General features: G+C 36.6%; 1 protein-coding gene across 2 annotated transcripts in view; it reads left to right on the forward strand.

Moving 5' to 3' along the window:
* The window catches only part of LOC145672399 (uncharacterized), a 290,548-nt gene that overhangs the window by 107,126 nt on the left and 167,617 nt on the right, over nucleotides 1-15,805 (forward strand). The window lies entirely within an intron of this gene.

Consider the following 15,805-nt stretch of genomic DNA (forward strand, 5'->3'; position numbering starts at 1 on the left):
TACAAGGAACATATAGAGCTACATCGATTAAGCATGGGAGCTAGAACGACGATGTGGGTATGGAGAAGATCTGGGTGGTTCAACATAGATTCCACATCGGTCAACGAGGGAGCTAGAACGACGATGTGGGTATAAAGAAGGTCTAGATGGGCCGACATGGATCCCACATAGATCCACATCGATCAACTATGGGAGCTAGAACGAAGATATGGGTTCAGGGAAGATCTGGGTGGTTCAACATAGATCCCATATAGGTCAACTAGGGAGCTCGAACGACGATGTGGGTATGGGGCAGATCTAGATGGGCCGACATTGATCCCACATAGGCCGGTATTGTTCAACCAGGGACCAAGATCGATTATGTTGATATAAGGCAGATCTAGATGGGGCTACATGGATTAATGTGGGGCCAACATTGATCTGGAAGAATCCACATGGGACCCACATAGATCAACATCGACGCCGATGTCGATCGACATAGATTTGCCGATATTGGCCAATGTCGAAAAAATGTTTGCCATTCTGCATCGATCGTCATCGACAGCGACATCGATCCCACCAAAAATTCCCATGTTGATCGACATCGGCCCATCAACTGTGCTACTGGGGTATAGTCCTATGATTGATTCCTTTCAGTTTCACGTCCCACGTTTACACCCTTTAGGCTTAAAAAGATAGATGATTAATGAAAATGAGTGATTGTCAATTAATTGGTGGAATGAGAATGTGGAAGAACCCTGAGAAAATCTATGAATACGATGTTGTCGACCGTAAGCTTACATGATCTTAGATCGAACTAGTGGCGTCATGCATTAAAGGTGAACACCCTACTTCTGAGCCTCCATATTAAACGTGTACTTGCCTCCGATAGATACCTGAGTAGAAGTTTGGACCTCATGTTAATCAGTAGGTCTTGTACAATGGAGCATCAGTGCTGAAAGCGACGTTAAACTTTATTCAAGCAATCATTCGCCTAATGCAACTGAGGAAAATTCTACAAAAACGTCAGTCAGGACAGTAGGCAATTGCATTCGAGCCCAAGGTGTCCTAGACGTGAAACAACCCCTATTATCCCATCCCATTTTCATACCTTCATTCTTATCGTCGTGATTAATCCGATTGGTGAATAAGCGGGATTAACCAACCAAACTCATCATCATCATCAAAGTGCCGAACATATATTTTAGACATCGACCGTTTGTGATTTTGAAAACGCTCCTGCGTACATTATCAAGTCATTACTAGGCACGTTGTATATCGCATCGCCATTAACAAACAATACATTATAACTTTTTATAAGTAATAAGTAAAAACTTGTTCTGATGATTGCCAGCGGAGGGATCAAGAAGAGGGACCAAATGTATTTCTTTTCAAACCGACAACACTATTGATTTAATAAGGCGCCAATACTTTTATCGGGCGCCACGTCGTTTACGCTTTTTCAATATTTTTTTTCTTTATTTTGGTTCGTTCGGTGCCCCCTTGCTATCAGCGTCCGGGGCAACGATCTCCCTCGTAGCTACGGCTCTGAAGGAGACGTCCTTAACAAACACACCCATATTCAGTTTTTAGGTACCCTTGCATCTGGTGAGTTAACACCCATCAAAATGCGAAATTTTATATCGATCTCGGCTGATGGTATGTGCGATAACGTATATAGGTTATATCTCATAGATTTATAGATACTAATTAATATATGAAACTGGAGGAATCGATAAAAATCAAGTCGTCGAGAGTTTTTTTTAAATGGATTGCCATTCTGAGTTTTATAATCTATCTGTATCTATGAGTGAATTCATTGATTCATTCACTGATTCACTCGTAAACAGATCTTTGAAACAACTAGATAAAGAACCTCGAAGTTTTGCTGGCATGTTCTTCTTGAACACCGCATTGGAAATAAAGCGGGGTGTTGCTAAATACTCATCCTCGGGAAAGGATTATGGGATTTGAATGATTTTTTTACCGTACTTCTGGTCTCCAAAACTGGTAGAGGCAGAACATTGGAAGTTTATAGAAATATTCTTCTTGTATTCCAGAACGTAGATAACATGGCGTTTTAGGGGTATTGGGGAAATTACGGACAGGGGCTTGTATACATTTTGACTGTTTGGCAGATATCCAAAGCTATTAGACGTAAAATCTTGAAATTTTCCAGAATTATTTTTATTGCAGCCTAGGCTGTAGATAATGCGAAATGAAATGCGCAAAATGAATTTCCTAAGAGGTGATTCCAGGGGTTTTTGATTTCTTTTTTCGTTTACTTTATCTCCAAGGCTACCAGACGTAGAACCCTGAAGTTTTATATAAATGTTTTCTTGCACCCTAGGTTCTAGAGTAGATGGATTAATTTTCTTTTCTCACCAGGTCTCCGAACCTATTAAGGGTTGAACCATAATAGTGTAGGCAACTTAAGTTAAAGATGAGGCGATCAGTGGAACAAATTCGGAACAAGCTGATTTTTTGGTACACACGTTCAGGATAGCGTCAGAAACAATACTGGAGAGTTCAATTTGATGTCAATTGTGGGAAACCTGGGAAATCGCCACCATCTTGAAAAACTATTTTTGGCAAATTTTCCCTCATAATTTTGTTTTTGTGCGAAAACTATGGAAGATACGCAGAAATGTTATTGGACCTTTCTTGTAGAGCATTAAATTTCCAATAAATTAAAGAAAAATGGAATTTTCTAAAGCAGTGGTTTCAAACAGGTGGTCCGCGGACCCGTAGAGGTCAGTGGACATTCACAAAGAAATTACTGTCATTCAAGCAAAGAATGATGCATACAGGCACAAACTGGCTAGCAGCGTCAATAATGTAGAAGGAGAAGATGTTGAACTACTAATTTTGCTGACATCACTTACACTAAATGAAATGCCTACATTGTTTTAGGTCAGGACGAGGTAAAGTATCTGATAAAATGTTTTAATCTATTGATGCGCAACACTGCTTTAAAAATATCAATTTCTGTTTTTACATTAAGTAAGTGGCTGTGACACCACTTCATTTTTGTTTATGCAAAGAAAGAAGAAAATCTTCCAAATTCTGAGAACTAACTCTGGACTTCAAAATGCAGTTTCAGTTTTCAATTATCTATCAGCACAAGCATCTACATTACTGGCTGAGGGAGAAAAATTTCTTCTTCGATTCTACGGAACTAGAGAGCCAGAAACTTCTTTAAATACCTTTAGATACACTAAATTTTCCCAACTCGTTTCTAAACGCAAAACTGAAGTTAATTTTGTTAGTCTTCCCCTAACAACAGAGGCTACCCAACAACACCTATTCAGAGTGTTTTATCTAGTGCAACAATGGAAGGACAATGTGTTTGTTACCTGCAGAAAAATGGGGTTGGCAGATAGAAGGAGGAATTTCTTTGGTTCCAGTCACCAAGCTTAAACCACCCGCTCCCGAAAATCTCTTGAAGCTAATAGCATGTAAATGTTCAAAGGGTTCCTATTTTGGTTGTAGATCCATAAATGCAGATCTTTGATGTTCTATTGTTCACTCTCACTGTAGAGGATTGGGATGCCACAATTCGCTACCTACTATGTCAACTGAAGAAGAAATCATGGGTGATGAAGTTGAAATACAAATCTTTGGTGATGAAGATAAAAACATAAGAGAACCCGAAAAAGTAGAACTTTGCACTTCTGATAGTAGCATTTCGAAAGTCATAGACAGAATAGCTGACGAAAAATTGACAAGACAGGATTGCGAAAAGCCAGAACATTCAGATAAAGATAAAATGGAATACGAATAAGGATTGTTACATGAAGTTAGCCTTCCTAAGTTTAATCCTGACATCTCACTAAGAATGGTAAGCAAATTATTTTTAGTTTCTTTTAAATTTATCTCACAATTTTGAAGATTGAGTAAATATATAACGCAGTACTCTCTTAGTAAAGATGTTTTTAAGATTATATTTTTTTTAAATATAAAATAAAAAAATGAAAGGAAAATGGTCCGGGAAAAGGAGAATAGAGGTTGTTTTAAAGCAATGGTTCTCAACAACTTTTGGAGAACTTTATTCATCGTCATTATGAATGAGACCCAGAAAACCTACATCTTAAAAACTGTAATTGAAATTTAAATTCTACAAAAAACACAGACTGAATGTGTAATGTCACCAATTAAATATATTAAGACAAAGCACGGTTAGAAGTTTTAAAAATGATATTATAATGTTTGCTGAAGGCTAGTTTAAGATAAAACTACTTTCCCAACCATAAATTGCGTGCCCTGCAGTGAATATCCACTGACTTCTACGGGTCCGCAAACCACCTGTTGGAAACCATTCCTTTGGAGAATTCAATTTTTCTTCAATTTATTGAAATTTAATGCTCTACAAAAAAGGTTGAATAACATTTTTGCGTATCTTGCATAGTTTTAGCACCAAAAAAAAAAAAAAAAAAAAGTGAATTAAATATGACCGAAAACATTTTTCTCAATATGCCGGCGATTACCCAGTTTTCCCACCATTGACATCAATTGAACTCTCCAGTATTGTTCCTAATGCTATTCTGAACATGAACCAAAAATCAGTTTGTTCCGAATTTGTTCCACTGATAAAGCTAATTTGCCTAGGCTATAATATTCTGTGTGCTGTCCACTTACGCGTATTCATTATCGAAGATAAAAAGGCAGCGACGAAAAATATTGCCCGCTGGAGCATATGCAACTTTCTTTAGATAAATAGGAGGTTTTTAATTTGTGTAGCGTCTCTGAAAACCTCTCTGATGTTTCGCCTCCAACTACAGAATAGATGAAAGAAAACGTTAAAAATAAAAAAAACGAAGAAAAAATAATAAAGTGTGCAATGTACTGGAGAGAAGTCGCTAAAATTAATTAACGAGGACGATTACGAAACATCACCTACTGATTGAAATCCGGATTATTTTCCAATAAAGTAAATTCCAATAAACTTTCTTGTTATTGTTGATAATTCCATATCGGACTCCCGAAGAAAACTCATCTAAACAACTTATTGACCGTGCCAATAGTGACTACTCTCAATCATGACTCCGTTTTCTTTCATTTAGAAATAGAAAAGAAAGAGAAGAAAGTAGAAGGGTAAAAGAAGGAGGTAGGAAAAGAAGAAAGAAAAGAAATAGGGTATTTTAATAAGAAAACAGATTACTGGATAATTCCGGAAATATAGTAAAGGTCGGGAAAGTCGTTGAAAGATGAATCATTCTAAATGTTATTAACGACTAATCAATTTTGGAATGCTTCGGAATAGACACATGTTCCCTCATACCACCCAGACCTAGCTCCAGGCACCACGACCGTGGGATTGCCCAGACCTAGACCTGGAAACGAGAAAGGTGAAATCATTCTTTGTACTGTTATTCCGACCGGTGATTGATAACCATCCAGCATCTGAACTCTGTTCTCTAGGATCGACCACGCATATGAATTAGCCAAGAAAAAAAATAAAATAAAATCAGACTTATAAACTCAATATGAATTTATGTATCGCATCAATCAGAATTTCAACTTCCTGGAAGAAAGATGTCGTATTTAGGCTCATCCTGCTATTTTTGTTTCACTCCTAGAGCCGATTTAAACCATTAGTAGCGGTCCTTCATGACCTAGGTTATTTACCTTAACACATATATTAAAACACGACACATATATTACAGATGTTAATACAACAAATGATATCACTAAAATTACTTATATTAAATCTATCATGCATTCACACGCTTACTCACTCAGGACAGTGTATATATGGTTAAAGGAAACCAACTAACTACAAAAATACAAATAATTTATTACATCCATAGTGAAAAGAAAAGACAAACAGATAATTATGAAGAAAATATTACAAGCACAAGTTATTGGTTATATATTAATAGAGTACATAGTGTTATATTCTACTAAATTTTTATATATTCAATCATCTTGACAAATAAAAATAATTACATATATTGTATCTTAGGCATGCTAAATCAAAATTATGATTTGCGACATACGCAAAGGAGACACTTATTTCACTTAAAAAAAATTGACAAAGAGGAAAGAAAAAAAAAGAACTTTTTGGTGTATCAGAAATTATATGAGTCTCTACCTCACATCGGGTAATAAAATATTAATGATTTTGAGCGTTCAAATCACAAATCACGCACTACTCGTAGTGTCCAGAACATTTCGCTCCATTTAACTTCGTTCGGGTTTATATATATCTATATCTATCTATATATATATATATATATATATATATTGGTTTACAAAACCATTCATCGTCTATACTTGGTTTATAACTTTTAACAGTTTATATCTGCAATCGCACTCTGCGACGCTTTATACCCATCCAGGGATTTCGAAAATCACTATCGCTAGAGGACGTTTCTCCTCTTAGACGGTCCATTTCCAAACTTATTAATTGAATAATTTTAAGTTATTTATGCAACACTGGGACACGTTATGAGGCCTTTCCTTAGGATCACTTTCGTATATATTTGTATATGATTCGGATTTTAAAACGATCTCCCGCAGGTATACGGAGTATAAAGGTTTAAATTGAGGATAAAAAAAAACTGGTCAAGTCACAGGATACATATGAAGGTGAGAAGGATTCAAGGTGCACTTTCCACGATGGTTTTAGGTTGGTAGTTCAGGGATAATATTCGTTATGATGATGTGGGTTACGTTTAGACCTGCCGTTACTTTCCAATACATGCCATTACATAATTACATAAGGTATCATTTACATTTATTCAAAAGAAAAGGAAAATTACTTAAGTGCACGGCGGTATTCTTAACAAAATCTACATTCTTACATTCGTCGGAGAACTTACTGGTAAACTATAGCAACCAATACACGTTTAGGGGGACAGACACGAGCGCTCTTACATATATTCATAATACATTTAATATCATACTTTTACTTTAAAATCATATTCACATACTAAGTACATATACATTCGACGTATTCATTTCTCTCTCTCTCTCTCTCTCTCTCTCTATATATATATATATATATATATATATATATATATATATATATTTATATTCAATAAATGCGCACACATTTAAATTAATCACTACCAAACAATAAAATTTTTTTTAAAGGTTGCAAACATTGTCCCAGAAAACAAATGACTTCCGACATTCCATATGAAAAAGAAAATCGACTTTCTTACCTGATACCGCGCATCTATAAATTTTCACTTTTATATAATCAGTTCGTGCTTAAATCATGGAAAAAAAAACTTTGTGCGGCAGGCACGTAACACAGAGCATTTCTAAAGATATAACTAGATAAACCAAAGTACAATTTCTGGGCCCAGGTTAACTACAAAGTAATCGAAAACCAACACAGAAAAGAAAGTGACCAATGGATTACGAAAAAAAAAACTTAAGAGGAACGACGGTGAAAGAACGTAATCGAAGTGTCGTCAAATACTAAGTCTTTGTTCATTTCAGCGATAGGTCAACATGTGATGGAGGACCCAATCATTATCTACTCCATTCATGAATAGTGTCTTGCAACGTCTCAGCTGGTAGTTTCAGATCAGAGTTGTACGTTAAATAAATCGTAAGTAACAAGTTCAAAATCTTGGGGGGGGAGGTTGAAAAAATTAAAAAAAACTTGAAGAAATGAAGACAGAGAGAGATAGAGAAGAAGGAAGACGAAGAATAGGGGCGCCAAAGACTTAAGTGAGAAATAACTAACGCTACAAAGATAGAAGTCGAATTTCGCTCTCAACAAAATCCATAGCCAAAATATTCTTAACATGCCAAAAGGGGTTCGGCTTACCAAATAACTAGCCGATAAAACTGTCTGCGAAGATGAGACAAGTCTGTGTCCACGATGGGATTTTCGGAAAGACAAAGGCTTTAGGGAAATCCCACCACTCACCGTATCCGGTCAACACCCTTGCAGACCCCGAAATCCTCCGGAAGGTTAGAGACGGCGTTAATTTAGGATTTCAAAAGAGGAAAAAAAAATCATCCGACCTCTTGGAAACTAGAAGATTCCAGGATAGTAATGAAATTAGAGTAATAGCTAAGATATCCCTAATTAATGATTTGCCAAAATAAAAAAATTAAATAAACTGAATTTTGGATCGGTGATTTCTATTGCCAAACTTCACCGATAGCTACCCTGCGCAGACACGCCACAGTCTGGGATGTCGTTAATTTCCCTCGTCTAATTAAACTAAGAAAAGAAATGAAAATACTTAAAGGGACTAGGGGTCGACATCCGGGTACGCAAATAATAAATTTCAATAATTAATTGTTTTGCTTCTGTACCCCTGTCCGAACTGTCGCCTCCATGAACATTGTAAGCTAGCCCGAGTAGGTAACGTGAAGGAAAAAAAAAATCTCACGGAGCAGGATATTCTATTTTAAAACTGACCAGAAGATATGATTCACTACAGCCCTGTTGTATAACTACTATTGTCTTTTCATAATTTATTATTCAATATGTCTAGTCAGCGGTTATATGATGCTACCTATTCTATCAGATGGTATTACTATGGTTGATTAATATTATAACACATAAAACTACAAAGTATTACCATAGTCCGACTATATATCGCCCTCCTGTCCGCGTGATATCATGGTGCAGGGGTCAGAACCTGAGATGTTTGTAGTTACACGTATCTATTCAATATCTATATGTCAACAAACGGCGAAGTATTCACTGGGCTACTATATATTTAACTATATGGGTGTCCTATATTCTATATTCATTTACTACAATATTCATATACTTTATATTCATATTCACATTAATATTCATATCATATTCATATCATCATTCTTTTCATTTGCCACGACGCTATATTCTACAAACACCCTGTTTCCTCTATCTACGCCCAGCCTATATACACATTTCATCATAACACTTTAAAATCTATAATCACTGCAAACATTTCCCATTCCGATCACCGCACGACAACCTCACTCGAACTCAAGACTTTTCACCACACACACAATACTATGTAATACCTGGTAGCTTTATTAAGAACGAAAAAAAAATCCTACGTATGTTCACTGAAAATAGAATTATCTGCGATAATGTTCAATGTTTATGAAATTTCTGCAGCAACAATGAACTTCTGCAGCCACGAAGAAAAATGAACATTTAATATAATTTCAAAGCGAAGAACTAGCATCATATCGCCCGACTTCTGTTAAGAAATTACGGATTGTTTATTTACTTAAATATTTCGATTTCTAAACTGAGCAGAATGTTGAAATTTTCGGAAAATATTAATTTTAGGTCACTTGACCTAACTGTACATACATATGGGCTGTGAATTATACCTTCTAGGTTTTATTTCGGAAAGAAAGGTCAATTTCATGAAAACTAAATCACTAAGTACCTCGACAGAAGAATGGCGGTTAGTACTGACTTTTGACACTAGGGCTAGCGACGATATGATCAACCCTTGAACCACCGAATGTGACCTTGTACACGGAATTATTGTACTATATTACGTTCATTTTTAAATATTGTGTATGAGTTCACTTAATGACGGAATAATAAAAAATTTATCACATAGTAAATACTACACTGTCCATACTCAACCATCTCATACACTCTTTCATCACTTAACTACCACTACCACTGATACTAGAAAATGTTTACTACATTACAAATATACACATACATGCCACATCCATACTACACACTACATTAATACATGTTATACTAATAAATATACACAGAAAACATTCAGATTTTACCATTTTAAATCGGCTCTATGCAAGGTAACGAAAGGAAAGGGAAAGAAAGGAACAGGGCCAACTGGCCCTGTATTTACTAAATCACATTCTTAACTGTTTAATCAATGCCCCCGAGGGGACATATCAAAGTGTTGACTAACAATAGGACCCCTGCCCTGAAGGGGCAGGAACCCGGAACAAATTACATGTTCAACTCATCCCGCTGGAAGCCGTACTCCCAATTTGGGAGTCAGATAGGAGCCCTCTGCTTAATTTACACGTACATGCTGACGGTTACTAACACTACAAACAGACCTAAAAATACCGCCATATATATATATGAAAAAAAATCACGTACTAACTACACAGACAGATTACTGAACGGACAGGTCTGACCGAACCTACACTGATTCAGGAGGGGCAAGAGGGAAATTTAACTATTTGATTCACTGAACTGCAAACTGGGTTTGGGAAAGGAGATTAAATGCACACACTATCCTGAATTCTGTCCATCACGAACTATATCTGCACAACATGGCGTCACCGAGTTATGCTTCCTATTTCAGCTTTTTAGTTCAGTTTTTCTACTATGAAATTTAATAGTTTCTGGCTCCTTAAGACTTCCAACGGTTTTACATGTTAAATAAAATCCCAAACGTTACCTTGTTGCAGCTTTTCTACCTCATTTCTCCTTTTATATGCTGGCAGATCCGGGTCGGCTGTCGTCAGTGAAATTCTTGCAGGGAAATGGGAATAATTTCGCCCTAATATCATAGCGTGGGTTTATCAGCCAATCAAAACTAAGCATTTTGGCGGTGGGGCTTTGAAACGAATAAAATTTGGTAAAATCTGGATTAAACTAGATTTTAGAAGGACCTAGGTATCTAAAAGAGAGGTGAAGGGTGGTCCTGAAAAGTCTGTCGAATTTTAGATTGGTTATTTGATCTGGAAAGTTCCGTCCAATAGTGGATCTATATTTTCGGATAGCACTGACACCGTAAGAATTGTAATAATCCATTTACACATCCATATACAAGACTTATAACTAATTTAAAATATAAATAAAGATATTGATTCCCAAAACTATAATCCGTAATGAATTTTTTTTACAGTTTCCCATGTTAATTTGAAATAAAATAACGAACAAAATTACGAATTATATGAACAGCCAGAAATTTTTTGTTAAACGTCAGATACAGTCGGTGCAAAAAATTTCGGGCACCCTCCTATTAAAAACATAATCTCATTAGACTGTAATGGCACATTACAGTTCCCCGGCGTCGTTAAAAAAAATTTTGTTTGAATAACAAAATTTTGTTGAATAGAATTAACATGTATTAATACTAATAAGCTAACTCCTCACTCATACTCTCATGCACTCAAATGAGACAGTGTAACATTCACTTTGGGTATTGAGATAGAAGTTCCCGTTTTTTGTCCTCAGTACAGTTGAAAAGCTTAAGATTCTGGAAATTGTGAGTTCCGATACTTTCACCTTTTAGATTGTGTAATACAGCGCAATTTTTCAATAATTTAACTGCTTAAAACGTTCAGAAGGGAACAGGACGGACAGGAGTTCCAGCTGAGATATTGAAAGAAACAACTCATACGGTTTCACTTGCCGACTGGCATATCCAATGACATTAGGATCTAGGTTCTCGACTATCAGTCCCTCGATTCGCTAGAATTCTATTTCCGCCATTAGTTTGTAGTTGCGAAGGGGCAGAATTCTGAGATCTACTTGGACAGTTATTAGTAACATTACCGCCTTGACCATTACCGTTTTCTCTTCTCCGGTACGCCCCGTTGAAGTTCCTCCTATTATCGTCCCTATTCGGGTTCGATTCCCCCATTGTGCGGTCATAGGGGCGATAACCCCGGCGATTGTTAAACATTGGTCGGTTACGGAACAGACGTCGACCGTTATATTGATTGCTTTCTGAGCCATTCCCACTCGGATAGCGAGATCCAGCTTGGGTGTAACTCAGAAAGTCCGTTTGGCAACTAGCCGTTGCCTTGCTTTTCACGGGTTTCACAACTTTTGCTTGTCGGGCGAAATACCTCTTTGGTGGGCCTCCAGTTTCTTTCCCACACAGGGCAGCTAGGCGTGACGTAACTTCTCGCACCGTTTGGCACAAATGGGAAGCAATAGCCCGCGACTCATCTGGTGGAAGAGCGTTCACTATGATGTCTACTAGTTCGGCTTGCGATGGATTTTCTGCAATCTGATAGTACAGTTCGATGATCTTCCAAGCATAGTCCAAAAGGGACCCATACTTGGCTCGATCATATCTTAGAGATTGGAGGTTGCGTTTCTGAAGCCTCTCTATATGCTCGTTGCAGTATTCTTCCTTAAAAAGGATCAGAAAATCATCAAATGTATTGATTCTATATTTAATAGAAGCAAACCACGCGCCTGATGCTGCAATTAAAAGTTTCTCAACTATTTGCAAACGTTCTCTATCGGTCAGCCGATACATTTCTAAACACTGCTGCAATCTACGCAGAAAAACACGAGGCTGTCCATTGGTAATATTCCCGTCAAAAGTGGGAAAACGTTCGATGTCCCTCAGCGAAACCTTGGAACCCATACTAACATAAGCAGGGGAATAGTTACTGGGAATTAACATATTATCCTGCACAATCGGAGTCGTCACCGGATTTACCACCGACGACGTCGTAGCGGTGTTATAACTACCCATATAAGTGAAAGGGATTCTGTTGGTCGTATTGAATATGTTGGGCTCCATCCCCGGACCAATCGCACCCGTGAACAACGACTCAGAATGGCACCCATCTCCTCTTCCCGGCAACACGCTATGTGATTGTATACCTCCATGTAAAGAGGGAGCACTCACGCTAGTGACCGTAGTCGTCACAACACTCGACTGATTCGGCACACTATTGGAATTGAACCACGACTTTGGTTCTGACCGATGCATGGGGTAGTGCGTCGCAATATCCCGTTCATCAACTGACATTAAATTTTCTTTTCCTGCGCTACAGGTAGTTGTTATAGCAGGTAATATTTCTGAGGAATCGCTACCGGGGAAAGGATAGGTTACCTCTGATTTTTCGCGACTAGGTTTCGTTATTTCTTTTTGAATCTTTACTATTTCGTTCTGAATTTTCGAAATTTTTTGGTCAGTTACTTTCAGTTTGGTTTCCAGAGATAAATCTGACAAAGTTGACTTTAAATTATCAATTTCGGCCTGCTGAGTTTCTAGTTTATGGTTGATCTTATGCAATTTGGTATCTACTTGTTTAAATTCGGAATTTACATGATCCAATTTACTTTCAGTCTCCTGCTGAAGTTGCTTTAGGGACTGTTGAGCCTCGCATCTGACCAAATCAATTTCAGTAGACGCTTGCTCCCTTAATTTGTTTATTGAGGAAGCGAAGTCTACACATATATTGTCTATTTTGTGAGTTAATACTTCGAATCGAGATTCGGTTTCTCGGTTCGAGGCATCTATTTTTTCATTCATTTCCCGGCTATTCTTATTCATTTCGCGTCTCATTTCCAGGCTATTTTCATTCATTTCGCGTCTCATTTCCTGTAGCATTTGTTGCAATGAAAGGAGGAGAGCGTCATTATTAGATGACCCAGTCTTCCTTTGCTTTTCTTTGGGTTTATCACCAATTGGATCCCCATCTCTTTCATCATCATCGAGGTCAGATATCTCCACTGGAGATATTTGGCCTCGGTTCTTCGGGGTACTATACCCTCGCTCACCGTCTGAATCGGGATGTTCCTTTTCTCTCTCAGAGGATAAACTCATGGGTTCACGCGACTGGTGGAGCTTCCCCTCACATTCTTTGCAGTATTTAACTATTTCACCAGCCCGAACCTTTTCTGCATTTTCAGCAGTATCCTCTAAATTAATACAACTGAAATGTATCCATTTCAGCCCACACTCGTGACACCTCACTAACCTACGAGAGACGCGAGCTCTTTTCTCACTACTTTCTAAAGTACATTGTGTACATGAGACTTCCGCGTTCTCGTGTGATACTACTTCCCTATTAGTTGCCATAGTTTCCATATAAAAAGACACAATATAAACACATACAATTATATCCTTATAAACTAACAATACTTATTAATCAGGTACTATTCATAAATTGAGGGACTCCTATCTAATTCCCTCCTTGGGTCAACTTCCAGCATTTTCAAATTTTAGAAGTCACTTTAGCAAATTCCTTCATTTCCCCCTTTCTACAGAGAGAGACAAAGATAGCAGAACAGCCAATGACTATAATTATTTAATCCCACTGTAACTTTTTAATTATGCACTTTTGTGGCCAAGTCAATATGTGCTCGATCCTAAACAGTGTTTAATAAATAATTTCAGATTCGTTACCAGGGAAAACAATTGTTTCCATGGTAACTGTCCGATGTCAACGGTCGCCAATTTGAAAGAAAAACGTTAGTCCGTTGCCATAGAAACCGCCGTTTCCAGGGCAACAGGTCCTGTCACGGTTAGCCAATATTGAAAGAGAACGAAAAAAAAACGAAGAAAAAAATAATAAAGTGTGCAATGTACTGGAGAGAAGTCGCTAAAATTAATTAACGAGGACGATTACGAAACATCACCTACTGATTGAAATCCGGATTATTTTCCAATAAAGTAAATTCCAATAAACTTTCTTGTTATTGTTGATTATTCCATATCGGACTCCCGAAGAAAACTCATCTAAACAACTTATTGACCGTGCCAATAGCGACTACTCTCAATCATGACTCCGTTTTCTTTCATTTAGAAATAGAAAAGAAAGAGAAGAAAGTAGAAGGGTAAAAGAAGGAGGTAGGAAAAGAAGAAAGAAAAGAAATAGGGTATTTTAATAAGAAAACAGATTACTGGATAATTCCGGAAATATAGTAAAGGTCGGGAAAGTCGTTGAAAGATGAATCATTCTAAATGTTATTAACGACTAATCAATTTTGGAATGCTTCGGAATAGACACATGTTCCCTCATACCACCCAGACCTAGCTCCAGGCACCACGACCGTGGGATTGCCCAGACCTAGACCTGGAAACGAGAAAGGTGAAATCATTCTTTGTACTGTTATTCCGACCGGTGATTGATAACCATCCAGCATCTGAACTCTGTTCTCTAGGATCGACCACGCATGTGAATTAGCCAAGAAAAAAAAATAAAATAAAATCAGACTTATAAACTCAATATGAATTTATGTATCGCATCAATCAGAATTTCAACTTCCTGGAAGAAAGATGTCGTATTTAGGCTCATCCTGCTATTTTTGTTTCACTCCTAGAGCCGATTTAAACCATTAGTAGCGGTCCTTCATGACCTAGGTTATTTACCTTAACACATATATTAAAACACGACACATATATTACAGATGTTAATACAACAAATGATATCACTAAAATTACTTATATTAAATCTATCATGCATTCACACGCTTACTCACTCAGGACAGTGTATATATGGTTAAAGGAAACCAACTAACTACAAAAATACAAATAATTTATTACATCCATAGTGAAAAGAAAAGACAAACAGATAATTATGAAGAAAATATTACAAGCACAAGTTATTGGTTATATATTAATAGAGTACATAGTGTTATATTCTAGTAAATTTTTATATATTCAATCATCTTGACAAATAAAAATAATTACATATATTGTATCTTAGGCATGCTAAATCAAAATTATGATTTGCGACATACGCAAAGGAGACACTTATTTCACTTAAAAAAAATTTGACAAAGAGGAAAGAAAAAAAAAGAACTTTTTGGTGTATCAGAAATTATATGAGTCTCTACCTCACATCGGGTAATAAAATATTAATGATTTTGAGCGTTCAAATCACAAATCACGCACTACTCGTAGTGTCCAGAACATTTCGCTCCATTTAACTTCGTTCGGGTTTATATATATCTATATCTATATCTATATCTATATCTATCTATATATATATATATATATATATATATATATATATATATATATATATATATATATATATATATATATATATATATATATATATATATATATATATATATTGGTTTACAAAACCATTCATCGTCTATACTTGGTTTATAACTTTTAACAGTTTATATCTGCAATCGCACTCTGCGACGCTT

This window comes from Thermobia domestica, chromosome 16 (assembly GCF_964235325.1).
Source record: "Thermobia domestica chromosome 16, izTheDome1.hap1.1, whole genome shotgun sequence".
Lineage (NCBI taxonomy): Eukaryota > Metazoa > Arthropoda > Insecta > Zygentoma > Lepismatidae > Thermobia > Thermobia domestica.